Below are 27,172 nucleotides of genomic sequence, written 5' to 3'. Positions count from 1 at the left end.
GCCGATATCCAGACAATATAGCTCTAGGCCCTGGCCCATGTTCCCAGACTGAGGTGGTCATGGCCTGAGATGGCATCAGTGGTGGTGGTAGCAAACCTACAGGTCCCTTGGCCCTGGACTCCCAGGCCCTGACTGGTGTCCCAAGATGGCAGTGGTTTGTTTAACAAAACCTGCATGTACTGTGACAGTAGACTTCCAGACAGCAGCAGGCACTGGGCAGCAGGTGATTCACAGATGGTCTGCTGGTGGTCTCCCCTTGGCCTTCTTGACTGCAATGTTACCATTGATATATCTGTTGATAATTTATGGATGCCTTCATACATATGTGAAGAACCACTTCTCTTACATTGCATTCAAAATGCTCTCTTTAACTTTTGGCAGTTTGATTAGACTTACCTATATTTCTTTATGTTTATAATAGCTGGAATTTATTAAACCTCTTGAAAATGAGTCCCTTCCTTTCTTTACATATTATAAGTTTTAAGACCTTCTTTCTTTCTTTTTTTTTATTATTGTAAACAAATGGGATACATGTTGTTTCTCTGTTTGTACATGGCGTAAAGGCATACCATTTGTGTAATCATAAATTTACATAGGGTAATGTTGTTTGATTCATTCTGTTATTATTTCCCCTTCCCCCCCACCCCTCCCACCCCTCTTTTCCCTCTATACAGTCCTTCCTACCTCCATTCTTGCCCCCCTCCCTAACCCTAACTCTAACCCTAACACTAACCCCTCCTACCCCCCATTATGTGTCATCATCCACTTATTAGCAATATCATTTGTCCATTGGTTTTTTGAGATTGGCTTATCTCACTTAGCATGATATTCTCCAGTTTCATCCATTTGCCTGCAAATGCCATAATTTTATCATTCTTTATGGCTGAGTAATATTCCATTGTATATATATACCACAGTTTCTTTATCCATTCATCAATTGAAGGGCATCTAGGTTGGTTCCACAATCTGGCTATTGTGAACTGAGCAGCTATGAACATTGATGTGGCTGTATCTCTGTAATATGCTGATTTTAAGTCCTTTGGGTATAGGCCAAGGAGTGGGATAGCTGGGTCAAATGGTGGTTCCATTCCAAGTTTTCTAAGGAGTCTCCACACTGCTTTCCAGAGTGGCTGCACTAATTTGCAGCCCCACCAGCAATGTAAGAGTGTACCTTTCTCCCCACATCCTCGCCAACACCTGTTGTTGCTTGTATTCTTAATAATCGCCATTCTAATTGGGGTGAGATGGAATCTTAGGGTGGTTTTGATTTGCATTTCTCTTATTACTAGAGATGTTGAACATTTTTCCATATGTTTGTTGATTGCTTGTAGATCTTCTTCTGTGAAGTGTCTATTCATTTCCTTAGCCCATTTGTTGATTGGATTATTTGCATTCTTGGTGTAGAGTTTTTTGAGTTCTTTATAGATTCTGGAGATTAGCGCTCTATCTGAAGTATGATTGGCAAAGATTTTCTCCCACTCTGTAGGCTCTTTCTTCGCATTGCTGATAGTTTCCTTTGCTGAGAGAAAGCTTTTTAGTTTGAATCTATCCCAGTTATTGATTCTTGCTTTTATTTCTTGTGCTATGGGAGTCCTGTTGAGGAAGTCTGGTCCTAAGCCGACATGTTGAAGCTCTGGACCTACTTTTTCTTCTATAAGATGCAAGGTCTCTGGTCTGATTCTGAGATCCTTAATCCATTTTGAGTTTAGTTTCGTGCATGGTGAGAGATATGGGTTTAGTTTCATTCTGTTGCATATGGATTTCCAATTCTCCCAGCACCATTTGTTGAAGAGGCTATCTTTTCTCCATTGCATATTTTTGGCCCCTTTCTCTAGTATGAGAAAATTGTATTTATTTGGGTTTGTGTCCATGTCCTCTGTTCTGTACCATTGATCCACCTTTCTATTTTGGTACCAATACCATGCCGTTTTTGTTACTATTGCTTTGTAGTAGAGTTGAAGATCTGGTATTGCGATACCCTCTGCTTCACTCTTTCTGCCAAGGATTGCTTTAACAATTCTGGGTTTTTTAATCTTCCAGATGAATTTCATAATTGCTTGCTCTATTTCTGTAAGGTACATCATTGGGATTTTAATTGGAATTGCATTGAATCTGTATAGCACTTTTGGTAGTATGGCCATTTTGACAATATTAATTCTGCCTATCCAAGAACATGGGAGATCTTTCCATCTTCTAAGGTTTTCTTTAATTTCTTTCTTTGGTGTTCTGTAGTTCTCATTGTAGAGGTCTTTCACCTCTCTTGTGAGATTGATTCCCAAGTATTTTCTTTTTTTTGAAGCTATTGTGAATGGGGTAGTTTTCCTAATTTCTCTTTCTGAAGATTCATCGCTTATGTATAAAAATGCCTTAGATTTATGTGCATTGATCTTATATCCTGCTACTTTACTGAATTCACTTATGAGATCTAAAAGTTTTCTGGTGGAATTTCCTGGTTTCTCTAAGTATACAATCATATCATCAGCAAATAGAGATAGTTTGAGTTCTTCTTTTCCTATTCGTATCCCATTAATTTCTTTGGTCTGTCTAATTGCTCTGGCTAGAGTTTCAAGGACGATATTGAATAGAAGTGGTGAAAGAGGGCATCCCTGCCTTGTTCCAGTTTTTAGAGAGAATGCTTTCAGTTTTTCACCATTTAGAATGATATTAGCCAAGGGCTTAGCATAGATGGCCTTTACAATGTTCAGGAATGTTCCCACTATCCCTATTTTTTCTAGTGTTTTGAGCATGAAGGGGTGCTGTATTTTATCAAATGCTTTTTCTGCATCTATTGAAATAATCATGTGATTCTTGACTTTAAGTCTATTGATATGGTGAATGACATTTATTGATTTCCTGATGTTGAACCAACCTTGCATCCCTGGGATGAAACCCACTTGATCATGGTGCACTATCTTTTTAATATGTTTTTGTATGTGATTTGCTAAAATTTTGTTGAGAATTTTTGCGTCGATGTTCATTAAGGATATTGGTCTGAAATTTTCTTTCCTCGATGTGTGTCTGTCTGGTTTAGGTATCAGGGTAATATTGGCTTCATAGAATGAGTTTGGGAGGGTTCCCTCCTCTTCTATTTTATGGAATACTTTGAGAAATATTGGAATGAGCTCTTCTTCAAAGGTTTTGTAGAACTCGGCTGAGAACCCATCTGGTCCTGGACTTTTCTTTGTTGGTAGGCTATTGATGACTTCTTCTATTTCATTACTTGAAATTGGTCTATTTAAATTGTGTATGTCCTCCTCGTTCAGTTTAGGCAATTCATATGTCTCTAGAAACCTGTTGATGTCTTTGAAATTTTCTATTTTGTTGCAGTATAGATTTTCAAAATAGCTTCTAATTATGTTTTGTATTTCAGTCATGTCTGTTGTGATATTTCCTTGTTCATTCCGAATTTTAGTGATTTGGGTTTTCTCTCGTCTTCTCTTTGTTAGTGTGGCTAAAGGTTTATCAATTTTGTTTATTTTTTTGAAGAACCAACTATTTATTTTGTCAATTTTTTGTATTGTTTCTTTTGTTTCAATTTCGTTGATTTCAGCTCTGAGTTTAACTATTTCCTGTCTTCTACTACTTTTGGTGTTGGTCTGTTCTTCTTTTTCTAGGGCTTTGAGCTGTAGTGTTAGGTCGTTTATTTTTTGAGTTTTACTTCTTTTATTAAATGCGCTCCATGAAATAAATCTTCCTCTAAGTACTGCTTTCATAGTGTCCCAGAGATTTTGATATGATGTTTCTTTGTTCTTGTTTACCTCTAAGAATTTTTTAATTTCCTTCCTAATATCTTCTGTTATCCATTCATCATATAATAGCATATTGTTTAATCTCCAGGTGTTGGAATAGTTTCTGTTTTTTACTCTTTCATTTATTTCTAACTTCAATGCATTATGATCTGATAGAATACAAGGTAGTGTCTCTATCTTCTTGTATTTGCTGACATTAGCTTTGTGGCATAATATATGGTCTATTTTAGAGAAGGATCCATGTGCTGCTGAGAAGAAAGTGTATTCGCTCTTGGTTGGATGGTATATTCTATAAATGTCTGTTAAGTCTAAATTATTGATTGTGTTATTGAGATCTATGGTTTCTTTGTTCAATTTTTGTTTTGAAGATCTGTCCAGTGGTGAGAGAGGTGTGTTAAAATCACCTAGTATTATTGTGTTATGGTCTATTTGGTTTCTGAAATTGAGAAGGATTTGTTTAACATACATGGATGAGCCACTGTTTGGGGCATAGATGTTTATGATTGTTATGTCTTGCTGATTTATGCTTCCCTTAAGCAGTATGAAATGTCCTTCTTTATCCCTTCTGACTAACATTGGCTTGAAGTACACATTATCTGAAATGAGGATGGATACTCCAGCTTTTTTGCTGAGTCCATGTGCATGGTATGTTTTTCCCCATCCTTTCACCTTTAGTCTATGGGTATCTCTTTCTATGAGGTGAGTCTTTGCAGGCAACATATTGTTGGATCTTTCTTTTTAATCCAATCTGCCAGTCTATGTCTTTTGATTGATGAATTCAGGCCATTAACATTCAGGGTTATTATTGAGATATGATTTATATTCCCGGTCATTTCGTTCGTATTTAAAATTTTATTTATTTATTTATTTATTTATTTATTTATTTATTTTTTGACACATCTTGGTTCCTCCTTTATTTGACAGTTCCTTTAGGGTAATTCCTCCCTTTGCTGATATGCTTCTTTGTTTTCTATCTCTTCCTCATGAAATATTTTGCTGAGAATGTTCTGTAATGCTGGCTTTCTTTTTGTAAATTCTTTTAGCTTTTGTTTATCATGGAATGATTTTATTTCATCATCAAATTTGAAGGTAAGTTTTGCTGGGTATAAGATTCTTGGTTGGCATCCATTTTCTTTCAGAGCTTGAAAAATGTTGTTCCAGGCCCTTCTAGCTTTAGGTTCTGGATTGAAAAATCTGCTGATATCCGTATTGGTTTCCCCCTGAATGTAATTTGGTTCTTTTCTCTCACAGCCTTTAAAATTCTGTCTTTATTTTGTATGTTAGGTATTTTCATTATAATGTGTCTTGGTGTGGGTCTGTTGTAATTTTGTGTATTTGGAGTCCTATAAGCCTCTTGGACTTGATTTTCCATTTCATTCTTCAGATTTGGGAAATTTTCTGATATTATTTCATTGAATAGATTATTCATTCCTTGGGTTTGTTTCTCTAAGCCTTCCTCAATCCTAATAATTCTCAAATTTGGCCTTTTCATGATATCCCATAGTTCTTGCAGATTCTGTTCATGATTTCTTACCATCTTCTCTGTTTGCTCAACTTTGTTTTCGAGGTTAAATATTTTTTCTTTAATATCTGAAGTTCTGTCTTCCAGGTGTTCTATCCTATTGGTTATGCTTTCTATGGAGTTCTTAATTTGGTTTATTGTTTCCTTCATTTCAAGGATTTCTGTTTGGTTTTTTTTCAATATCTCTAACTCTTTATTGAAATGATCTTTTGCTTCCTGTATTTGCTCTTTTAACTGTCGATTGGTGTGATCATTCAATGCCTGCATTTGCTCTTTCATCTCATCATTCAATGCCTGCATTTGCTCTTTCATCTCATCATTCAATGCCTACATTTGCTCTTTCATCTCATCATTTGCTTCCCTAATCATTTTAATTATGTACATTCTGAACTCCCTTTCTGTCATTTCTTCTGCCATGCTGTCGTTGGATTTTATTGATGTAACATCTAGATTTGTTTGGGGCATTTTCTTCCCTTTTTTTCTCATATTATTGAGGAATCAGTGGGTCCTTAAGATATTGCAGATTTCCTCTATTGACTTATAATGTCCCTGAAGATTGCTAGTATATCCCCTCTTATCCTTCAGTAGCCTGAAGTCTTGGAGGAAGTTGATAATGCGGAGCTCCACGAAGAAGCTGCCTCTCTAGGGGTGGTGACCCTCAGGTGGCGTATATTCCCCGCTAGTGGGCAGAGGTGCCTCCACTTGTTGACCAATGGTCACCCAACGGGGAACTAGGCTGCGGGCTGAGGCAAGGCCTGTTTGTGCTTGTGTTTCTGGTTTTACCGTCCCTGTGGGAAAACCTCACCTGGCAGGGAAGACTCACTCGGTGGGGACGTCTCGCTGGTCAGTTCCCCTCCTAGAGGTTCCCCTCAATCTACAACTACCACCTGGGCTGGGCTGTCTTCCTCTGCAACGTTCCCAGGGGTCCAGACCTACCTCCTGGGCCTGGGAGCCTCACCCTTTGCAGGCGAGTCTCCTTAGGCTGCCTCTCCCAGAGAATCTGCCCACAGTCCTGGAAACTTCGCTCCGCCCCTAGGCGTGTCTCTGTGTGGCTCTTCCAGCAAGAAGCCACCTAGCTCCTGGGACCCTGCTCTGCACCTAATCGCCTGGCTATGTGGCCCCTCCTCTGAGCCGCCACCTGGAGCCCTGTACAATTGCTCCGATACCCAGAGACCCACCACACACCTCCTCCTCCAGACAGCGGCCGGGTTTCCGACGCAGTCACTAGGATCCCAAGCAACTCACTTTGCGTCTCCTCCTCCCGCCAACCGCCCGTAGCCCTAGGCAGTCACTCCAAGTCCAAGTGACCCGCCCTGTTCCTCCTCCTCCTCCTCAGGGTAGCCCCCCGGGTGTTCAGGAGCGGTGGCTCTGAGACCAAGTGACCCACCACGCTCCTCCTCCAGGCAGGCCACTGGTGTTCAGGAGCGGTCGCTTTTAGTCCAATCAACTCACCACTTGCCTCCTCCTCTGGCAACCGCCTGTGGCTCTGATGCAGTCACTCCTCGACCAAGCGACCCGCCGCACTTCTCCTCTTCCTCCGGGCAACACCCTGGTGTTGAGGAGCGCTTGCTCTGAGTTCAAACAGCTCACCATGCAGCTCCTCCTCTGGCAACTGCCTGTGGCTCTGATGCAGTCACTCCTAGACTAAGTGACCCACCGCGCTCCTCCTCCAGGCAGGCCACTGGTGTTCAGGAGCGGTCGTTCTGAGTTCAAACAGCTCGCCACGCAGCTCCTCCTCTGGCAACCTCCTGTGGCTCTGATGCAGTCACTCCTAGACCAAGCGACCCGCCGCGCTCCTCCTCTTCCTCCGGGCAACCCCCCGGTGTTCAGAAGTGGTCATTCTGGGTCTAAGCAGCTCGCCACGCAGCTCCTCCTCAGGTAGCCGCCCGGAGCCCCAGTGGTTGCTCCGAGTCCAAGTGCTGTGCTGAGCCACCTCCTCTACAATGATCCCCGCTGTCCTTGTTTACCGCTCCAGTGGGGGGAGGGGCATCTCGCCAAGCAACTCTACTTCACAAAGTTCCCTGCGTTCTGGGGCTACCGCCCCATCCGGGACGCCTCCCCAATGGGAGAGACTCACCCAGCGGCTTTGAGTTGGTCCCAAGTCTCTCACTATCTCCTCTTTTGAATCTTGCATCCTGGAGCAATGTGAAATGCAGCCGCCCCCTAGTCCGCCATCTTGAAACCTCCAAGACCTTATTTCTTATAATATTTCTACTTTTTTGTCTCTTCTATTCCAGTTGATGGAATTTCATAAATCCTTTATTCCCACTTCAATATTTCTTGTTTTTTTTCAATTTATACTCCTCTTTCTTCTGGGATCTAGGGATGTCCAATGCTCTGTTGTATATGCCTCTGTTTTCAGTGAACTCGGCATTCAAATCATAATGTTCTTCCTGTTGACACTCTGAGACAGGGCAGACAGAATCCAGCCCCTTAACCAGCACCTGAACAAGAAAGAGGTTGAATGCCTGTTTCGTTCTTTTTTCCATCCTCAGGGAGAAGCAAGAAATTTGTAAGATATCCTCCAAATCATGCCTTTCTCTTTCTGCATGGATTGCAGTGTGGGGAAGTAAAAACCTTGACTTTTCTTAGACTTTGATATAGTTTTCCATAGCTACTCATTATCTTGGGTGTGGCAACTTCCTAACAGTTTATGGATTTCTTACAAAGTTAAATTTTTGTTCATGTATTGCTATTCTCTTTGTGGGAGTATGATATTTCAGAGTTTCAGAATCTACCACTGTGCTGGAATTATTGAATTGTTGGGTTTTTAAGCTATATAATTTTGCATTAAATTTTAATTGTTGTAAGTGGTTAAAATATTAATACCTTATCACAAAAAACTTAAGAGCTGCTGCTAATCTATTATTTCATAGAAAATAGGGAAAATTTATAATTTCACAGTTTCGTTTAGGATTCAATCTACAGTATTATGGTATTTGTACTATGTTCATATATTCCATTTATAGATGTAATGCTTCCCACATATATGCTATACTTTTTGCTTTTAACAAGAGTATATATTTTAAATTGAGTACCCACATACACCCTTTTATATTTATCTATACGTTTACCATTTCTATGGACTCAGATTTTTATATAGATCCAGGTTTTTTCCTAGTGTCATTTTCTTCCTATTCTAAGAATTTTGTATGTCATTTTTATACTGCACTTTTACTGGTCTTCAGTTTTCTCTGTTATTGTTTATCAAAATATATCTTATTTCACCTTTACGAGGATAGTTTCACTGGATACAGCATCAGTATATATTTCTGTCAGAACACAATTCTTGATTTTGGGGGCTACTGGTATTAGTTGAACTTCCTAAATCTGTTCAGGGCCTTCCTGCTAGGAATTTGCCATTTAGCTATCTGCATACTCACAAAACATCTGTTAGTGGTGTATTATGCCTAAGATGGTGCAAGGGGACTTTGTATTCATTCTACTTTTGCATTTATGTAGTATCTCCAGGTTCCTTCTTTTCATAGGCTTAGATGGACTGTGAAGCAACCATATGGGGCTATCTGATTTTTTTTTTATTACAGTTACTTCCTGAACCTTGAAAATAGTTCTTCTGATAGGCATTAACATGTCCCTCAATTTCCCACTGTAATTCCCATAGGACTAAGCTTCATACTCTATTATCTCTTTTATAGGTCAAGTTGCTATTACCTTCATTCCTAATCATGTGATTGGGTCATCAAATAGTTACCATAAGTTGATAATAACTGAAACACCATAGCAAACAACATGCAATTCAGCCCACCAAACTGATTTGTTTTCATTTTGTAAGACTGGTAGCTTCCCAAAATAGAATTTTTTTTTTCATTTGGTAGATGCCATGGATAAACTAAACAGATTTCTTCTACCTCTAAAAGAGATTATATGGAATTAATATAATTTCTTCTCTAAGTATGTGGTTAAATTCACTATTGAAACCATCTGGGCCTGGTCATTCTATCTTGGAAGGCTATTATTTATTTTTACCACCTCTTCAATATATACAGGCCTATTTAAATTATGTGATTCTTCTTGTATCAGACTGGGTAAATAGTGACTCTGGAAAAATTGGTTCTTTTCACTTAGGCAATCAAATATGTGGACATAGAGTTTTTCATGCTCTTACTTTCTTAGTTCAGTGTCCACAGGATCTGAAGTGATAGTTCCTCTTTATTTTTTTGGTATTAGTAGTTTATATTCTCTTTTCCCACCTTCATTGTCTTGTTTTAGACTGTGGGCTTTATTAATTTTTTTAATATAATGAGTTTTTATTTGTGATTTTCTTTGTCAAGTTTTTGTTTGCAATTTTATTGATTTCTGCTCAAATACTTTTTATTCCTTGTCTTGTCCATGTTCTGTTGTTCAGTTTACACTCTGCTCCACCAGGTCCATGTCCACTGCAGGGTTATCAGAAGTCTTATCTATGCTCATCTGGAACCCATATGCTGTACCCCAACTCTACACAGGAATCTATGTTAATAGAACATTGGCAACTGAGTACTACATGCTGTTCAGTGACCAAAGGTCCCTCCTGTCCACCATGTCCATGCATCTCTCACCTGTGGAACATCCTGCTGACTACACCAATTGTCAAGCAGAGGGTGAAGCTCAGGCCCTAGAAGCAAGGTTCAGGGTTCCTGGTAGGTGGAAGAAGATGCAAGATGTGGTTGGGATGATAGACATCAGAGGTGGCAACAGCCTTCAGCACCCAGCTTTAGATTTGGTCCCCAGTCATTTCCATTTAGCCAGAGTCAGTTCCATTTAGCACCTTTCCACAAGTCATTTTCACAGGCCCTTATTATATGCAGGCCAAACAAAGAAGGCACACTGACAACAGGTTACACAAATGGGTGCATGCTCACAGCAAATGTTTATGACCTTGAGTACAGAATCAGAGTGTTTCTGATACAGACTACACACTGACCATAACATAGCTGAATTACAGCCTTGGCAACACACTAAAAATATAACGGCTTGCTAGAAACCTCGGCGAGGGAGCCTATCTAGTCATTTTGGGCCTGCCTCAAAAGGTATCATAAATTTCCCACTAGCCTTGAACTCTCCTGAGTAACTGGGATTATAAGTCTCCACCACTCACCCCTGGTTATATTCCCAATCTTGAGGGAAGTGTCTCCCCATTTTTAGCTCCAAGAAGAGCTGCTGAGCTTTTATTCTCTTTAGATTTTTATATTTTGCAGTGATGGAGCCATGACTTCTAAGCTCCTTATGCAGAACAGAAAACCTGGACAGTTTTTAAAAATTATTTCTCAATTTCCTTGTGAATAATCAAGGAGATTTTTCTCCATAGAATTATGAATATGTCAAGTTAATAGACATCAAGTATTTATTTATTTATGAACTCAAAAACTTTTATCTTGGTTTTTGCAAGTTATGTTCTTCTACTATTAGTAAATACTTTCTCAGATTTTGTACTTGTTCTTTTTTTTCAATATTTTAGGTTCCCTTCAAGTCATTTCATAAGATTCAGGCATCTTTGAAATTCTGCTACTTTTCACATCTTTTCTCTTCAGCTTATATGTCTTTCCTGAACTCTGTAATAAATCCAATTTATATTTGAACATCCCATGTATGGAACCTCAGATACTCAAAATATGATGCATTCAAATCTGTGTTCATCATATTCTTCCATTTTCCAAGTTTCTCTTTATGTTACTAGTATCTAACTATTCATGTGTGCAGAGACTGAGAGACAAAGTGACTTTGACCTAGGAGGAGGCCATAAAGGAGACTGAAGAGAGCAGAATTGGGAGGAGAGTGTCAGACCCCAGGGCCTAGAGACCACATTAGTGGCCTACTGCTACATGACAGCATCCCCCTAACTTAGTTCTAACAGCCACAGACAGTGCCTATGATTTTTTCAGGAGGCCTACACTGAGGGAGAGCTGAAGGGATTTACCTGTTTATCTCTGTGTTTTTGGTATGATCAAGTCTGGGTAAGCCTCAGTGCCTTTTTATTTGTTGTACAGGACACTGCTGAATCTTCAACCTTGGGGTCTTACACTAGGTGGCTCATAATATCTCAGCTTGATTCCCTACAAAGAGAAGTAGAGAGAGAAGGGGAGAGAGAGAGAGAGAGAGAGAGAGAGAGAGAGAGAGAGAGAGAGAGAGAGAGAGAGAGAGAGAGAGAGAGAGAGAGAGAGAGAGAGAGAAGAGGGGAAAGCAGAAAAAAGGGACTTCAGATTTCCATTACTCAATATTGGAAGTGATACCCCATAACTTTTGCCAATTTCTGTTCCTTGGAACTCAGATGCTGGGTTTGATCCACCTAGAAGAGAGGGTGCTAGAGACCTTACACACCAGGAGGTGCCTGAGATATCTGTGGGGTCACCACATCATACAATGAGAAGAGGCATATAATCCGATTTTACATCTCATGGGAAGCCACTGGAAGGTCTTTTTCCAGAGGAAATGATCTCAGGATCTGCCACTTCAACCTTCCCATGGTGCAGAGTGAGAAATCCAGCCAAGAAGGAAGGGACTTTTCCTAGTTCTCTCTGTGGGACTCAGGTCTGGGTTGAGTGTATGTCATTCTTTTTCTCTCCCCTTCTTGTTATTGTTCCTTTTCTAAGTGTGCGCATTAACAACATGTGATACAAGCCTTAAGGCATAGCCAGTAACATAAATACACCAGATGACAGCCTCAGAAGTAAATGCTAGAATGATTCCCAGGGAACATGTGGGGAGAATAGTGAGGACCTGAGAGGCACATTAAGTTGTCCAGGGTCACACACCTGAAAGAATGAGGGAACAGGTATGAGCCCAACTCTATATCCCAAAATCTGGGGTAATAATGGCTACACCCAGTCTTGCCTGGGGATGTTGGGTCAGGGTGTGCTTTTGTAATTGTGTCCAGCTGTGCACATGTCATGAGGAGAGGGGTAGAGTTGGCATCCCAGGAGGACTTTGAGAAGGGCTTGTATGAGGAAGAGGCTCAGGTGAAGAGATCCCAGGAAATGACCTTGTTTCTCTGATAATAAACCAAACACAACTTGGAACCCTGGTAGCCAGGTACACACATTCCATATCTAGTCCCAACCAGATCTCTTTTAAGAAGAACCAAGAGAGTATGTGGTATTCTTATGCTGTCTACCATCTTGTCAGCTCAGGTCTCAGAAAAGCTTGAAGTAGGGGTCTTATCCAAGTCTGGAGATACTGGGTCAGTCCTTGACTCTGATACTTCTGATGGTTTTCCTCAAGGAGGTCAGAGGTGACACAGGGCATCCAAGGGAAGGTCAGCATGGGATACCCCACCTCTCTGATCCCCACATGGATAGTCCCAGACCCTCTCCAGTGGCATGGTGTGTTTGTATGTGTGTATGTGTGTGCACATGGGTGCATACAAACTTGAGATCACACAGGTCTGAGGAGACCACACCTACTTCTCAGCTCATCAGGATTCTTTCTATTTTCTTACCTCCTACAGCCAAATGCATAGAAAGCAGCACTGCCCAAATTTTAAATGGAGGGTCACAGTGAGTAGCCTTGACTGCAGTATCCCATGGAAGTTCATGTGTGGATATAGTCACAGATGTGGTGTAAGTTAAAGAGGGGGAGATGATCTCAGAGATTCCATAGCATTCAGTGGAGGTGGGTGCAGGGTGAGGAATTCTGGCATCAGAAAGACAAATCTTGAAGGGAAGGGTGTACAGTCACCTTCTGCTGGCCATAAGGGGATTTGAACACAGCACATGTATATCTCTGCCACTTAGCAACTGGCAGAATCAGCCAAGTGTACACTGAGCATGTCATCAATGTCCTTGGTGCTTATAAGGTGACTGCCCTGGAGCTTTACAGAAGACAGGGAGTGGGGGATGTCATTGGTCCTGGGTTATATGCTAGGACCTAGCAGCCACCTGGGAGCATCAGCTTTGCCCAGTCACACCTCTGCATGATTGGTGCTTTGGGTAATTGTGGACATGCATGGTGGGCACCTTCACCAGGAAGGTGAGGAATCTTAGGGTAGATATGGGACCATCAGGGTCCCTGATATTTTAACAGTGCTCCTTGATTAAAGTCCTTGCAACTTCTTGTTCCTGTATCACAAAAAAACACTTCTGCTACCAGTGGCTCACAGAGGACAGAATGACCTGTCTTCTGGTGGGTGTTTGTTATGGTTTTAAAGGTGAAGTGTCTCCAAAAAGCTAGTGTGTGAGACAATAAAAGAAGGCTCAGAGGTGAAATGATTGTGTTATGAGAGCCTTAACCCACCATAGGGATGAAAGGAGTTGTAACTGAAGGCAGGTAGGATGTGGCTGGAAGAGGTGGGTCATTGAAAGCATGTCTTTGGGGTATATATTTTGTATCTGGCAAGTGGTCTCTCTCTCTCTCTCTCTCTCTCTCTCTCTCTCTCTCTCTCTCTCTGAATTCTGATCATCATGTAAGCTGCTTCCCTCCACCATACACTTTGGCCATGATGTTCTACCTTACCTGGAGTTCCAAGGAATGGAGCTGGCTGTCTATGGATTGAGACATCTGAAACCATGACCTCTTTTTCTCCTCGAAAATTCACAGGTCTTTTAGTCTAAGCAGTAAAAAAGCTGACTAAAACAGTATTATTCTCTGCAGCAGGAGAAGTTTGGGTAAAACTGGGGTCTGGAATGGGCTGGGATGGAGGGTGGCAAAAATTGCCTAGGCAGTCTGGTGAACTTTGATCTTAAGTGCTTAACCACCAGTCAAATGGAACTTGAGAAAGGTGACCTTGTTCCTCTTCCATGCTTGAAATCAATGAGATGATGCTTTTGGTAATATAAGGTTATCCTGCTTCATGTTGGGGGGATTAAGCTAGCCCCTGGTTGTCATGTGGGTAAGGGTCACTTCTTTAGGACAATGTCTAGTGCATGGTAGGATTCATGACATAGAACACATTGGTTTATCAAACTTCATTCCTGAGGAGAGGAATAAAGGAATGATCAGCTGTACTCATGAGTGACCTGCAGGTCAATGAGAGACATCCAGAGGCAGAAAGCAGATTAATGATTGTCAGGGTAGGGTGTGGGGAGTTTGGAGTGATTGCCTAAAGGACATATGGCATCTGTTTGTGGTGATTAAGTGTTTTGCAACTAGATAATGGTTATGGTTGCATAGCACCATGAATGGACTTCATGCCCCCAATTAAAGTTAGTAAATTCTTAACTTTTTAAATTTAATACTTAAAATACACAACAGAATAAATCATAAATAATTAAAAATATAAATATAATTAATGTCTCAGGGAGAAAAAAGGGATATTTTGGCAATGGAGCACGTACTGGTTGGAGCTCAGGAGTAGGCATCAAGTTATCTGTCACAGCATGCTCCAGCTCCCCAGGCTGGCCAGACTCTTCCAAGCAGTTGGTACAGAGCTGCCTCAAGTTCTACAGCATCAGAAATGCCTGGTACTAGACTTTATAGGTGGAGTCCTTTCTAGCAGGGATGCCAAGAACAGACAAAATTGCACCTTCATGGGGGATGAAAAATCCTGTGCCAGAACTAGCTCTTCCCTGTGGCTGCTGCAGAGTGGGATCTAGGTCCTGATTTGCAGCTAGAAATGGTTGTGAATTAGCCCTATGGCCACTGATAGTTGGGTACCACATTCAATACCTCTAGCTTTGTCACTGCTTCTCTAGCTGAATCTAATTCTTGAGATTTTTTCCAAAGCTGATGCTGGAAATAGAGTTGATAGTGAATGTAGTTGATGCCCTTGAATAGTACAATTTAAAGTGATTACAAGGTTAAATTTTGGTTTATGTAAAATTTTAAGCATAAAATATGATAATCTACAAAGAATATGGAAGATAAAATATTAAAATAAATAGCCGCCAGTCAAGGAATAGACATAAGACCATGGCACTGGAGCTGGCCCTGGTTATAGCTCAGGAGTTGGAGTTGAAGGTAGCTCTGGGCTGGTACTATGGTGGATTCTAGAGTCACTGGGGGCTCTGGCTGTGGAATTAGAACAGAAGATATTATATGGGAAAGCTGGAATTGCTCTATTTCAGACAAGTTCTGGAGCAGTACTAGAGTTATCTTCTCTGGGACTGATACTTTCTTATGGTACCAGAAAGGGCACAAGACCTAGTGATGGAGGTGGCCTCAATTCTGGCACTGGGGGTACCTCTATTTATGTAACTGACTCTAGTGCTCACTCGAGAACTGGCACCATTTTTTTTTTCTACAGGAGTCTCCAGTTTAAAGCCTCAGTATGGTGTGTAGGTATGTTGCTGTCCCACCTGTTAGGTTGTGAACTTCGAGGCAAGGAATATACCAGAGGTTCACCATTTTTTCCCCAACATTCAACAGTTAACAGTAGATGCTTGATGTGTGAATGAATGAAAGTATCAATGGATGAACTCAAGATGTCTTTGTGTCTGAGACTTCTTATGTGTAAAATAATAACACTTTCAATGTAGGGCTTTTGGGAGGGTCACACAGTAAACAGTGAGTGTCTTCTGTGTGCCATAATCTGTTCTAGAGGCTTGGGAATATATCACTGCACATGAATAGCCCCCCTTTGAAGAATATGACTCAAGCAGGTGTTAAATAATGTAAAGCAGGTCACAGGCACAAACCCTGATCTCAGCTGGGAGCAGGTGTCTGAATGAACAGGTCAGAAATGAATTCAAGCCCATCATTATAGGACAAGTCTAGGTGGGGCTTGTGGAGAATGTGATCTGAGATTCATGCTCTGAATGGCCATGCTACTCATGATCTCCCTTACTTTTGTCATTATTGGTCCTCAGTTTCCTCATTTGTAAAATGTGCATGTAAGGAAATTCTTCGTTCATTTCTTTAATGAAGTTGGCTTTGATATTCAGAGACAAAACTCTCTGTGGCTTTTCCTGCTCTAGTTAACCCAGTAGAGCAGGTATGCAGTTCATCCAGGAGGTTTGGGACCCAAGGGATAGGCTAGGGTCCTCCTTTTTAATCAGTGACTGAACAGGATAGGGGCTCTGGGTCCAAACCTCAGTGAATGTGAAGATCCAGACACTGACAGTATACTGCTCATGTGACTTCTTGAGGTGCTAGCAAAAGAGATCTGTTTGTCTGAGACTCAGACCAGTATGGCCAAACAATTGAGGCCAAGCAGAGATCTTTTCAGATGGGCACATAAAGGCCTTCCTCCTTTCACTTTTTAAAAAATTTCTCCCTCAACTGCATTGTATTTCATCATGTGGATGGTCATATTTCATTTAAATAGACACCTACATGAGGAAATTTCATGAATAACCCTGTCTAAATGTCAAATGTAGAGGTATTCCTATAGGCTGAATTCTCTCAACTGGTGTTGCTGAATCAAAGGGTAAATGCAACTGTAATATTGGTAGATATAAATACTGAAGGTGGTTCCATTGTGGGGGCAACTTTTATTCTGTCAGAAATGAATATTCTTGGCCTGGGCCAAGAGTTATGTAATTCAGGAGTAGAATGCTTTCTTAGTATAGGCGAGGCCCTGGGCTCATTCACACATACTGCAAAATATCAATTTATCTATCCTAGCATTTATCAGTTTATTTTTTCATTTCAACTTTTCTCATACCAATTATTCATCATTCAACAATTTGTCAAGCCCCTGTTACATATCTATTCTAGAATAGACTACTGTGAATAAGGAAAATCTCTCATCCAAAGGAATATACATTCTTTTTTTTTTTTTTTTGCTAGAAATCAATTTTATTATGTCTTTACATTTGTTAGTTATGTGAAGGAGAGTCCAGAAAACAGATCTGGGACAGTATTAGCCTTGTCCTTGATTGCAGGACTTATGAATCACACATATTACCACTATTCTCTAGAGTAGTTACTGAATGTCCAAGAGGCTATGAAGTTGGAAGACCTTCCTGTCTGTCTGGCTGTACATCAGATTACAAAACATAGGAATGGATGGATACATTTTGTTCCATCCAGCGGAACCGGCGCAGAGAAAGGAGACACCACCAATCTTTAGTTGACCAGATTTATTGCGTCCTCCCTATTTTTCTGCCTCCTTTGTTCTGCCACTATCTCCCTTCTTCTACCCTCTCCCTCTCTCCTCCCCCAGGCTCCTAGCTTATCAGCCAATTATAGCAAAGCTTTCTCTCACACAGGAGAACATGCAGAAGAATGTCAGCATAGCACTATATGAATCACGAGCTGTCCACGCACAGCATAATATTAGATAGCCCATTTTAGAGCCTGGCGTCAACACGTCATAAGTCTCCAAGGAACTAGTAGGCAAGCAACCTTTTTGGGTACTTCCTTATTTTGGTATCCAGTGCCCTTTGGCTCACTTCCAGGCACCATCTTGTCCAAGACAGCCCTCAATAGGCTCCCCCTCTTTGTTATAAAAAGAAAAGGACAGCGACTGTGCCTGTCTTAGGTGCCAGAGTCAGACTTTATCCTTACCCGTCATTGGGAGTCAAAGAGCTGTTGGCATGCTTTGATCCCTGTCTTAGGTTGGTATAAAGTCCATCCTGTGCTTACCCATCATTGACTACCAGTCCTATAATTGGGAGAGCCAAATCTGAGGATCAGAGCCTTGGTCCATGGCCATAAGGGCTTGCCATACCACTAAGGCTTGCCATCTTTGATGGCTCCTTAGAGGCAACAGATATCTGAGAAGCAATAATAACAGAAAGAACAACAATCCCATCATAGCAAAACTTCCCATCCATTGTTTACCAAATTGTAATGCTGACTGTAAGAAACTAATGACTTCTAGCATACCCGGGACCTTGACCTGAGTACTATTTACCACAAATATAGAATTTCTTAATGGGGTATTCAAATTAGTAAACTCTCTAGTCCATGTCCCATTAAGCATGCTACCAAGCCATTTGGACAGATTTGCAGCAGCAGTAATATTAGAATAGGGTATAGGGGTAACACATAGTGCTTGGGTGTGCACTAGACAGCCTGTCTGTGCGGTAACAGTCAACATGTCCACTTATTCTTGTAGTAAGTCCACTCTTTGGTTTAGAATCAGGATTCCCATGGCGAGATGCGCATTGATGTTTTCCTGGGCTGTCAATGCTTCGGCAGTGGCTTGTGAGATTGTTGAGCGCGTGAGCAGTAGGAATAGCAGTTCCTAGGGCAAGTTCAGCAGCAGTGGCAGCAGTCGCAGCAGCTGCTGCAGCAACAGGGATGGCTATAATGGCTGAAATACCAAAATATCTTTTTGCTTTCATGGGTAGGAAATTCCACTCACTATGAATTAAAGTCACTGGGACTGGAAATGAATTTTGGAATCCTGGCAATCACAGCCAGAGGAAATAGTGAAGCATCCCAACAACTAGACACATAACACTCTTAACACATAACACATAACACTCTTAACACATAACACAGTTAAGGACCTCAGTATCATTATTATTGTTATTAGTAATGTTAATATTAAACTTAGAACTGTTAGAATGAACACAAACGAAGACGTGACACATACGGGAGTAGGGGGGGAAAAAGGAAGAGTAATTGACCTCACACCCTGTATAACTATAAACAGGTGTATTATTTCCCTTTATATAGGCTTGCTTTTGACTGTACCTTTATTGAATGAGAGAGAGATTGCCTCCCTGTATTATGGCAGTTTCAGAGGTGGCTAACAGAGGAAGCAAAGACTACCTCTTAACTTGAAGTTTAGACTAGTAATAAGTGGCTTTACAGTGGAACCAGCTGGTAGGTAAGGAATACCTAGAAGTTCTGTACTAGGAAATAATTGAGGGAAAACTTGTGTGCCATGAGTGATATATCCCCAAAAGTTTTAGGAAGAGCTAACAACAGCAGGCTTACCACCATCACCCTCATTTTGTGTTTCGGTGCCATTTTCTTTCTTATGGATAGTTCTTACCAAGCGCTCCGGGACCCAGATAGGTTGTTGTTAGTCCTGAGGAAAAACACAAACAGATCCTCTCTCCCAAATTAATACTGGGTCAGGTCCTTTCCAGGACCCAGTCAAGATGTCTTTCCACTTTGCATGTGGATGGCCACCAGACTTTCCACTAAAATGTCTATCAGCCGCAGTACAGCCCATAGCATCCAAAGTTAAAAAATTGAGGGTGAGTAAAGCAAGGTTAAGTCTGTTCTTGGGAGGGGCTAATGCCCCTATTCCCCCTTTTTGTTTAGTTAAGCAGACTTTCAATGTTTGATTAGCCCTTTCCATGATAGCTTGTCCTTGTGGATTGTAGGACAATCCTGTAGAATGATAGATATTAAACTTTGAGCAAAACTGTTGAAATGAAGAAGAAGTATATGCAGGCCCATTATCTGTTTTAAATGATTTTGGCCTTCCCATAGTAGCAAAGGCTTGAAGGCAATGACTGATTACATCTTTTGTCTTTTCCCCTGTATGGGCAGTAGCAAATATATATCCTGAGTAGGTATCTACAGTTACATGTACAAATCTTAAAGTACCAAATTCAGGGATATGGGTGACATCCATCTGCCATAGATGATTTGGAAGGAGACCTCTAGGATTGACTCCAAAATGAGGAACAGATAAATGAGGCACACAGGCAGGACACTGTTTTACTATATTTCTGGCTTGTTCTTTTGTAATGATATATTTTATTTTGAGAGTAGTAGCATTGACATGAAAATCTTTATGGAAATTAATTGCTTCTTGTACAATATTAAACACATGAGGATCTTGAGTACCTGAGTCTGCAGTAGAATTTCCTTGAGCTAAAGGCCCAGGTAAGCCTGAATGTGCTCTGATATGGCCTATATATAAAGGTTCTTTGAGAGCCCACAGAAGAGTTTATACTTGATAAAAGCATTGTTGTAAGGTAGATTGAGGACTAATGGGTCCAGCTGTCTCAAGCCGGGGCACAAGCTGGGCAATATAGAGACTGTCAGTATAAATATTTAAAGATTCCTCAGAAAATGTTTGTAAGGCAGTTATTATTGCTTCACGTTTTTGAGCAGACTTATGAGAAGTAATAATAGTCTGTACTTTATCAGAAACTACTGTAGCTGTACCAGAGGAGGAGCCATCTGTAAAGATTGTATTTGCTGCTGGGATAAGTTGAGCCTTAACAACCTGAGGGAAAATAACAGGATGTCTTTTGAAGAAGCTGACAGTAGGTGAACTTGGCAAGTGATTATCAAATGTGGCCATGGTGGAACAATAGACAATTGCCCAATCTTCATTATTGTTAACTAGTATTTCAATCTGTTTTGCCGTGTACGGGGCAATAACTGTCTGAGGATGAACTCCAAAAACTCAAAGGGCTGTCTTAAGTCCTAATGTAACTAGATTTGCTACCATCACAGGATACGGGGAAACAACATTTTGGGGGGACACTGGCAAATGGATCCATATCAGGAGTCCAGTTTGCCACAATAGACCTGTAGGAATATATTCAGAATCTAATACTACAAGATTAAAAGACAAGAATAGATCAACTCTATCACTATGAGCATTTTCTAAAGCTTGTTCTACTAAGCTCAAGGTTTTTCTACCTTCAGGAGTTAAATTTCTGGGGGATGTAGGGTCTGAATCTCCTTGGAGAATATCAAATAGAGGCTTAAGTTGACCAGTGGTGATTCCCAAATTTGGTCTTACCCAATTTATATCACCTAATAATTTTTGTAAATCATTTAGAGTCTTAAACTTTCCTGTGGCTAATTGATTTTTTTGTGGCCTAACACAGGTATCTAATATTTGATGTCCTAGAAAGGTAATAGGGCTGTGGGTTTGCACCTTTTCTGGGGCCACATGTAATCCCCATTTTTCTAGGGTTTTGATAATATCATCAAATACCCCTAATAAGGTCTCCTGTTCCCTATGAGCCGAAAGAATATCATTCACATAATGGAGACAATAAAGTCCTTTACAATTTTGTCTAATCTGTGATATAGCCTGGCCAACATATATTTGACACATAGTGGGACTGTTTGCCATTCCCTGGGGAAGGACCACCCATTGGTATCTAGTATTAGGCCCTTCATTATACAAAGAGGGAATGGAAAAGGCAAATTGAGGGCTATCCTCGGGATGCACAGGAATGGAAAAGAAACAATCTTTTATGTCTATAGAGATGATATGATAATGTTTTGGAATAGCAGCTAATGAGGGGAGACCCAGTTGCACTGGGCCCATAATCTGCATACTGGAATTTATGGCTCTCAGATCTTGCAAGAGTCGCCATTTCCCAGACTTCTTTTTTATGACAAAAATGGGTGTATTCCAAGGGGAAGTGGAAGGAATGATATGATTTTCCTTCAATTGTTGATTAACTATTTCCTGGGTCGCCTCTATTTTTTCTTTAGAAAGGGGCCACTGGGGGACCCAGATAGGATTATTGGACTTCCATGTTATCTTTAATGGTTCAGTGGCCCCTCCAGAAAACCCAGCCCCTTAGTCCCTGTTTGTCCTTCCGCTTGAATGGGGCAGGTCATACCTTGTAGATTCTTGCCTAGTCCTTTTCCAGGGATATAACCTTGTCCCACCATGACTGGTAAAATGGTTGGGTTTAGACAGGAAATACTTTGTTCAACTGAGGAAGAAACCTGTGTTAAAATGTCTCTTCCCCAAAGAGTGACAGGCAGGTGAGCTAATACATAAGGTTGGAATGTCCCCCTTTTCCCATCAGGGTCCTCCCAAGATAACACAGCTGAACTTTTTAATGGGGTTTGGGCAAATCCAAGTCCCCGTAAGGTAGTACTGGATGCTGTAACAGGCCATGATTTGTTCCAGTCCTTCTGTCTTATAATAGAGATGTCAGCACCCATGTCTATTAGACCCTCTATGGGAGTACCATTAACTTTTAATTTAAGCATGGATCTATTTTTTGTTGATTGTGCCCAAAAGACACCTGATCCTGTGGATCCAAACCCACTGTTTTTTCCAGTCCTTTGTGAACTGGGAAAGGCCCCATGATGGCTAGACAATATCAATATTTGTGCTATTTTATCTCCTGGAGCAACAACAGATACCCCTTGAGGGGAAGATAACATAATCTTTATTTTTCCAGTATAATCAGAATCAATGACTCCTGGCAATACTTGTAATCCTGACAGAGTTGTGGAACTCCGCCCTAACAATAATCCTACTGTGCCCTCAGGGAGTGGTCCATGTATGCCCGTGGGGACCACTTGTACTCCCATCTCTGGGGTTAGAACGAGTCGGGCGGAGGCACAGAGGTCCAATCTCCCGCTCCCTGATGTTCCTCGGGACAACGAGAAGATAGTCGGAAAGGATTGTGTGTGGGGATCTGGACTATAGGATTCTGAAAGGCCCCATATATTTGAGGGCCCCGGGTTGGGCCCCCCTGGCCATTTTTTGACTGGGTAGGAAGAGGATTTCTCTCTATGTCAAATCTTGATGTACAAAATCTCACCCAGTGCCTTCCTTTCCGGCACCGGGGACATAGACCTGGGGCAGGTTGATTTGTCCCTTGCTGTTCTCTAGTCTTAGGTGTTCCCCTGGGCTTTAATCCTGTGGGCCCTTCAGGGAAGTCTCTTCTGAAGTGCCCTTGTTGCCCACACTTAAAGCATATTATTCCTTTACCTCTTGATTGCCCCTGATTTGACCCATGAAGAGCAGCACCTATTACTTGTCCTGTAATGACTGCATCATTGATATCCCTGCAGACCTTTATATATGTACTTAAATCTTTATTTTTCCATGGTCTTATAGCTTCTTTACACCATCTATTTGCTTGCTCATAAGCTAATTATTTTATTAAGGGCATATCTTGTTCTGAATCCCCAAATACTCTAGCAGCCGCTTGGATTAGTCTATCAACAAAATCTGCAAATGGTTCATTATTCCCCTGAATCACCTTAAACAACTGCCCCTGTAAATCTCCTGACCCTTGAATTAACTTCCAGGCTTTAGTGGCAGCAGCAGCAATTTGTGCATACACCCCAGGATTGGAAATAATCTGCTGTTGAATACCTTCATAGTTTCCTTCTCCTGTTAGCACTTCTACATTTCTTTGGGGAAAGCCTGCGGCAGCATTACGGCATGCCATTTCTAATGAGGCTTCCTGCCATGCAGTTTTCCACACTAGGTACTGCCCTCCTGATAGCACAGCTTCACATAGTCTTTTCAAATCTTCTGGCACTAGATTTAGCCCCGATACTGATTCCAACATACTAATTGTAAATGGGGCCTGTGGACCGTATGTAGCCTCTGCCTCCTTAAAATTTTTTACTGTTTTGAAATTCAGAGGTTGGTGGAATCTTTGTCTATTTTGGTCCTCTAGTACAGGGAAGAATCTTTGTCTATTTAGTCCCTCTAGTGGGACTGCTGAGGTTTCCTTAAGGGGGGTTTCTTCTCCCCACAGTGAAAAACCCATCTGATTTATAGCATGAGATAACTCCTCCCAAGGGTACTTTGGGGGATAAAGGGGGCAGGCTGCTTGAGGGGGAGCGGCTGCCTCCAGGAAGGGATTGGTATTCCTTCCCGATATAACTGATGGGGGTGACTGTGTCCTTGATGCTCTTTCTAATTCCTCCCCAGTAAGCCCCTCCTCCTCTTCTTCCTCTTTATGAGAAGTTACACTTAGTTGTTTCTTTATCTCTTCCAAACACATATTTCCTTTTTTTGCTAAAGTTATTATTTTACCTTTTTTAGATGTTAGACATTCCTTAATGAGCTGCCACATGGGAAAAGTACCTCTAGGTAACGGGGATTGCTTTTCTGCTTTAATAAGATCCTCTTTATCATGTTCCCATGTGGAATATTTAGGACTCCCTCTTCCAAAAACCAAGGACTAACCTTGGCCAGTGTAGTTACATATGCTGTTACAGTAGATTGTTTTACAGCAGTTCCATTAGCCTTAAGTACATCTTGTATGATTCCTATCATTTGATTTCTTGACACTTGTGACCCCATCCTGGAGTTATGAGACCTCCCTTTACCGGGGTTATGCAGACTCCCTTTACCGGGGTTATCCTATAGTTTTCCTATAGCTTACCTAAAGTTACTTAGTTTTCCTATAACTTACCTTAAGTTACTTAAGTGGGAAGACGCAGAAGGAGGAAGAAGCTCCCCGTGCGGGCCACCACTTGTTCCATCCAGCGGAACTGGTGCAGAGAAAGGAGACACCACCAATCTTTAGTTGACCAGATTTATTGCGTCCTCCCTGTTTTTCTGCCTCCTTTGTTCTGCCACTATCTCCCTTCCTCTACCCTCTCCCTCTCTCCTCCCCCAGGCTCCTAGCTTATCAGCCAATTATAGCAAAGCTTTCTCTCACACAGGAGAGCATGCAGAAGAATGTCAGCATAGCACTATATGAATCACGAGCTGTCCACGCGCGGCATGATATTAGATAGCCAATCCTAGAGCCTGGCGTCAACACGTCATAAGTCTCCAAGGAACTAGTAGGCAAGCCACCTTTTTGGGTACTTCCTTATTTTGGTATCCAGTGCCCTTTGGCTCTCTGCCAGGCACCATCTTGTCCAAGATGGCCCTCAACAACATTTTTCTCTTTTAAATTTAAAACTTTACAGCAGTTTGAATGATCTTTCCTGAATGCATAAGTTCAAAAGCTTCATTAATTTGGTCCAAGGACACCTTGCCAGTCACAAATTCATCAACTTTTATCTTTTTGGACAATATTCAGACACCAATGTTGGGACGCTTTCTACACTCTTCCATCCTCCAAAGGCAGTGCCTTTTCACATGCTACCTGTCACCAGCTGGAATGGACATGTGGCGATTTCTTCACCTGAAGCAGTTACTCCAATCACCACGCTGACACCCCAGCCTTTGTGGTATGCCCCAAGTGCTGCTCTCATGACCTTCACATTACCAATACACTCAAAGGAGTAGTCCACTCCTCCATCTCTCATCTCAGTGAGCACTTCCTGGATGGGTTTACTGAAGTCTTGGGGATTAATACATTCAGAGGCTCCAAATTCTTTGGCCCTTGCAAATTTATCTTTATTGATGTCCACACCAATGATCCAGGATTCACCAGCAACCTTATAGCCCATGATAGTTGCCAATCCAACTCCCCCTAGGCCAAAGACTGCACAAGTAGAGCCAGGCTCCACCTTGGCAGTGTTCACTGCAGCACCATACCCAGTTGAAATGCCACAACCAAGAAGGCAGACTTTATCCAAAGGTGCTGAAGGGTCTATTTTAGCAACTGAGATATCAGCTACAACTGTGTATTCAGAAAATGTGCTGGTTCCCATGTAATGTAAACTTGTCTTTCCTTTGCAAGTAAATCTGTTAGTACCATCTGGCATTAATCCTTTCCCTTGAGTGACTCTTATCTTCTGGCAAACGTTTATTTTTGAATTTAGACAAAATTTGCATTCTCCACACTGTGGGATGTAAAGTAGAATAACAGTATCACCTGCCTTCAACTTAGTAACTCCTTCACTAACACTTCCCACAATTCCAGCACCTTCATGTCCCAAGATCACTGGAAAACACCCCTCAGGATCAGCTCCACTCAGAGTATAGGCATCAGTGTGGCAAAGTGCAGTGGCAATGATCTTAATTCAAACTTCAGGAGCCCATGGGGGTGCTACTTCTACCTCCTCGATAGAGAGAGGTTTTCCAGCCTCCCAGGCAACTGCAGCCTTGCATTTGATAACCTGGTTCGCCATGTCCACCAGTCTGTGGGTGCTGGAGATAAGGAGATGGGCCGTGCAAGGACAAGGCTGGGGCATGGCTCAGGAATTTACATTCTAATGGTAGTAAACAGTTAAAATTTATAGATATATATTAAGAAATATACCTGATTTATGCTCTTATTTTATTTGCTGTGTATAAACTTTTTAATTTGATGACATCCCACTTACTGATTTTTTATTTTATTTGTTGTATTTTAGGAGTCTTTTTAAGGAAGTTAGTTCCTGTGCCAACATGCTGAAGTGTTGAGTCTACATTTTCTTCTAGTAGTTGCAGGGTCTGGTCTAATTCCTAGGTCTTAGATTCATTTTGAGTTGACGATGGTGCAGGGTGAGAGACAGGGGTTACATTTTATTCTTCCACATATATATTTCCAGTTTTTCCACCATCATTTGTTTAAAAAGCTATCTTTTCTCCAAAGGATGTTTTTGGAACCTTTGTCTAATATCAGATAACTGTACTTATGTGGGTTTTTCTCTGTGCCTTTATTCTACCCTATTGGTTTTGATGCCTGTTTTGGTGACAGTACCATTCTGTTTTTGTTACTATAACTTTGTATGTAATTTTAGGTCTGACATTGTGAAATTGTTTTGGACATTTTAAGCCTCTTATTTTTTCCAAATGAATTTCATGACTGCTTTTTCTACTTCTGTATAGAATGTCATTGAAATTTTGATGGGGATTGTGTTGAATTTGTATGTTTTCTGTAGTTTGGCCATTTTGACTATGTTAATTCTGCCTATCCAAGATGGGAGGTCTTTCTATCTTCTAATGTTTTCTTCAATTTCTTTAGTGTTTTATAGTTTTTACTATGGAAAGCAGTATGGAGATTCCTCAAAAAACTAGGAATGAAACCACCATGTGACCCAGCTATATCCTCAGAATATATTCAAAAGATTTAAAAGCAGCATACTACAGTGATGCAGTCACATCAACATTTATAGCAGGACACTTCACAATATATAGAACACTTTACAATATATAGACACTTCACAAGATATAGAACCAACCTAGATGCCATTCAGCATATGAATGGATAAAGAAAATGTATTATATATACACAATGGATGTTACTTAGTCATAAAAAGAATGAACTTATGGTATTTATAGCATTTACAGTAAATGGATGGAACTGGAGACTATCATGCTAAGTGAAATAAACCAGTCCTAAAAGTTAAAGGTCAAACGTTTTCTCTGATATCCAGAAGGTAATCCAAAAAGAAAGAGAGGGGAGGAGGGGAGGAAAAATGGGAGAGGGAATTTCATCAAAAGAGAGGAAAGATAAGTAGAGTAGATGAAGGGAATTTAGGAGGAGGAAGAAGTGATTGGAAA

The 27,172-nt window shown here is 41.1% G+C and overlaps 1 pseudogene; it reads right to left on the bottom strand.

The window, feature by feature from the left end:
• Positions 1-14,835: 14,835 nt before the first annotated feature.
• On the bottom strand, positions 14,836-25,815 carry LOC124961336 (alcohol dehydrogenase class-3-like; annotated as a pseudogene).
• Positions 25,816-27,172: the final 1,357 nt, after the last annotated feature.

The sequence above is a fragment of the Sciurus carolinensis genome, chromosome 12, assembly GCF_902686445.1.
Source record: "Sciurus carolinensis chromosome 12, mSciCar1.2, whole genome shotgun sequence".
Lineage (NCBI taxonomy): Eukaryota > Metazoa > Chordata > Mammalia > Rodentia > Sciuridae > Sciurus > Sciurus carolinensis.
Note: the sequence above shows the minus strand (reverse complement) of the source record. Positions and strands in the feature narration are given on the sequence as shown.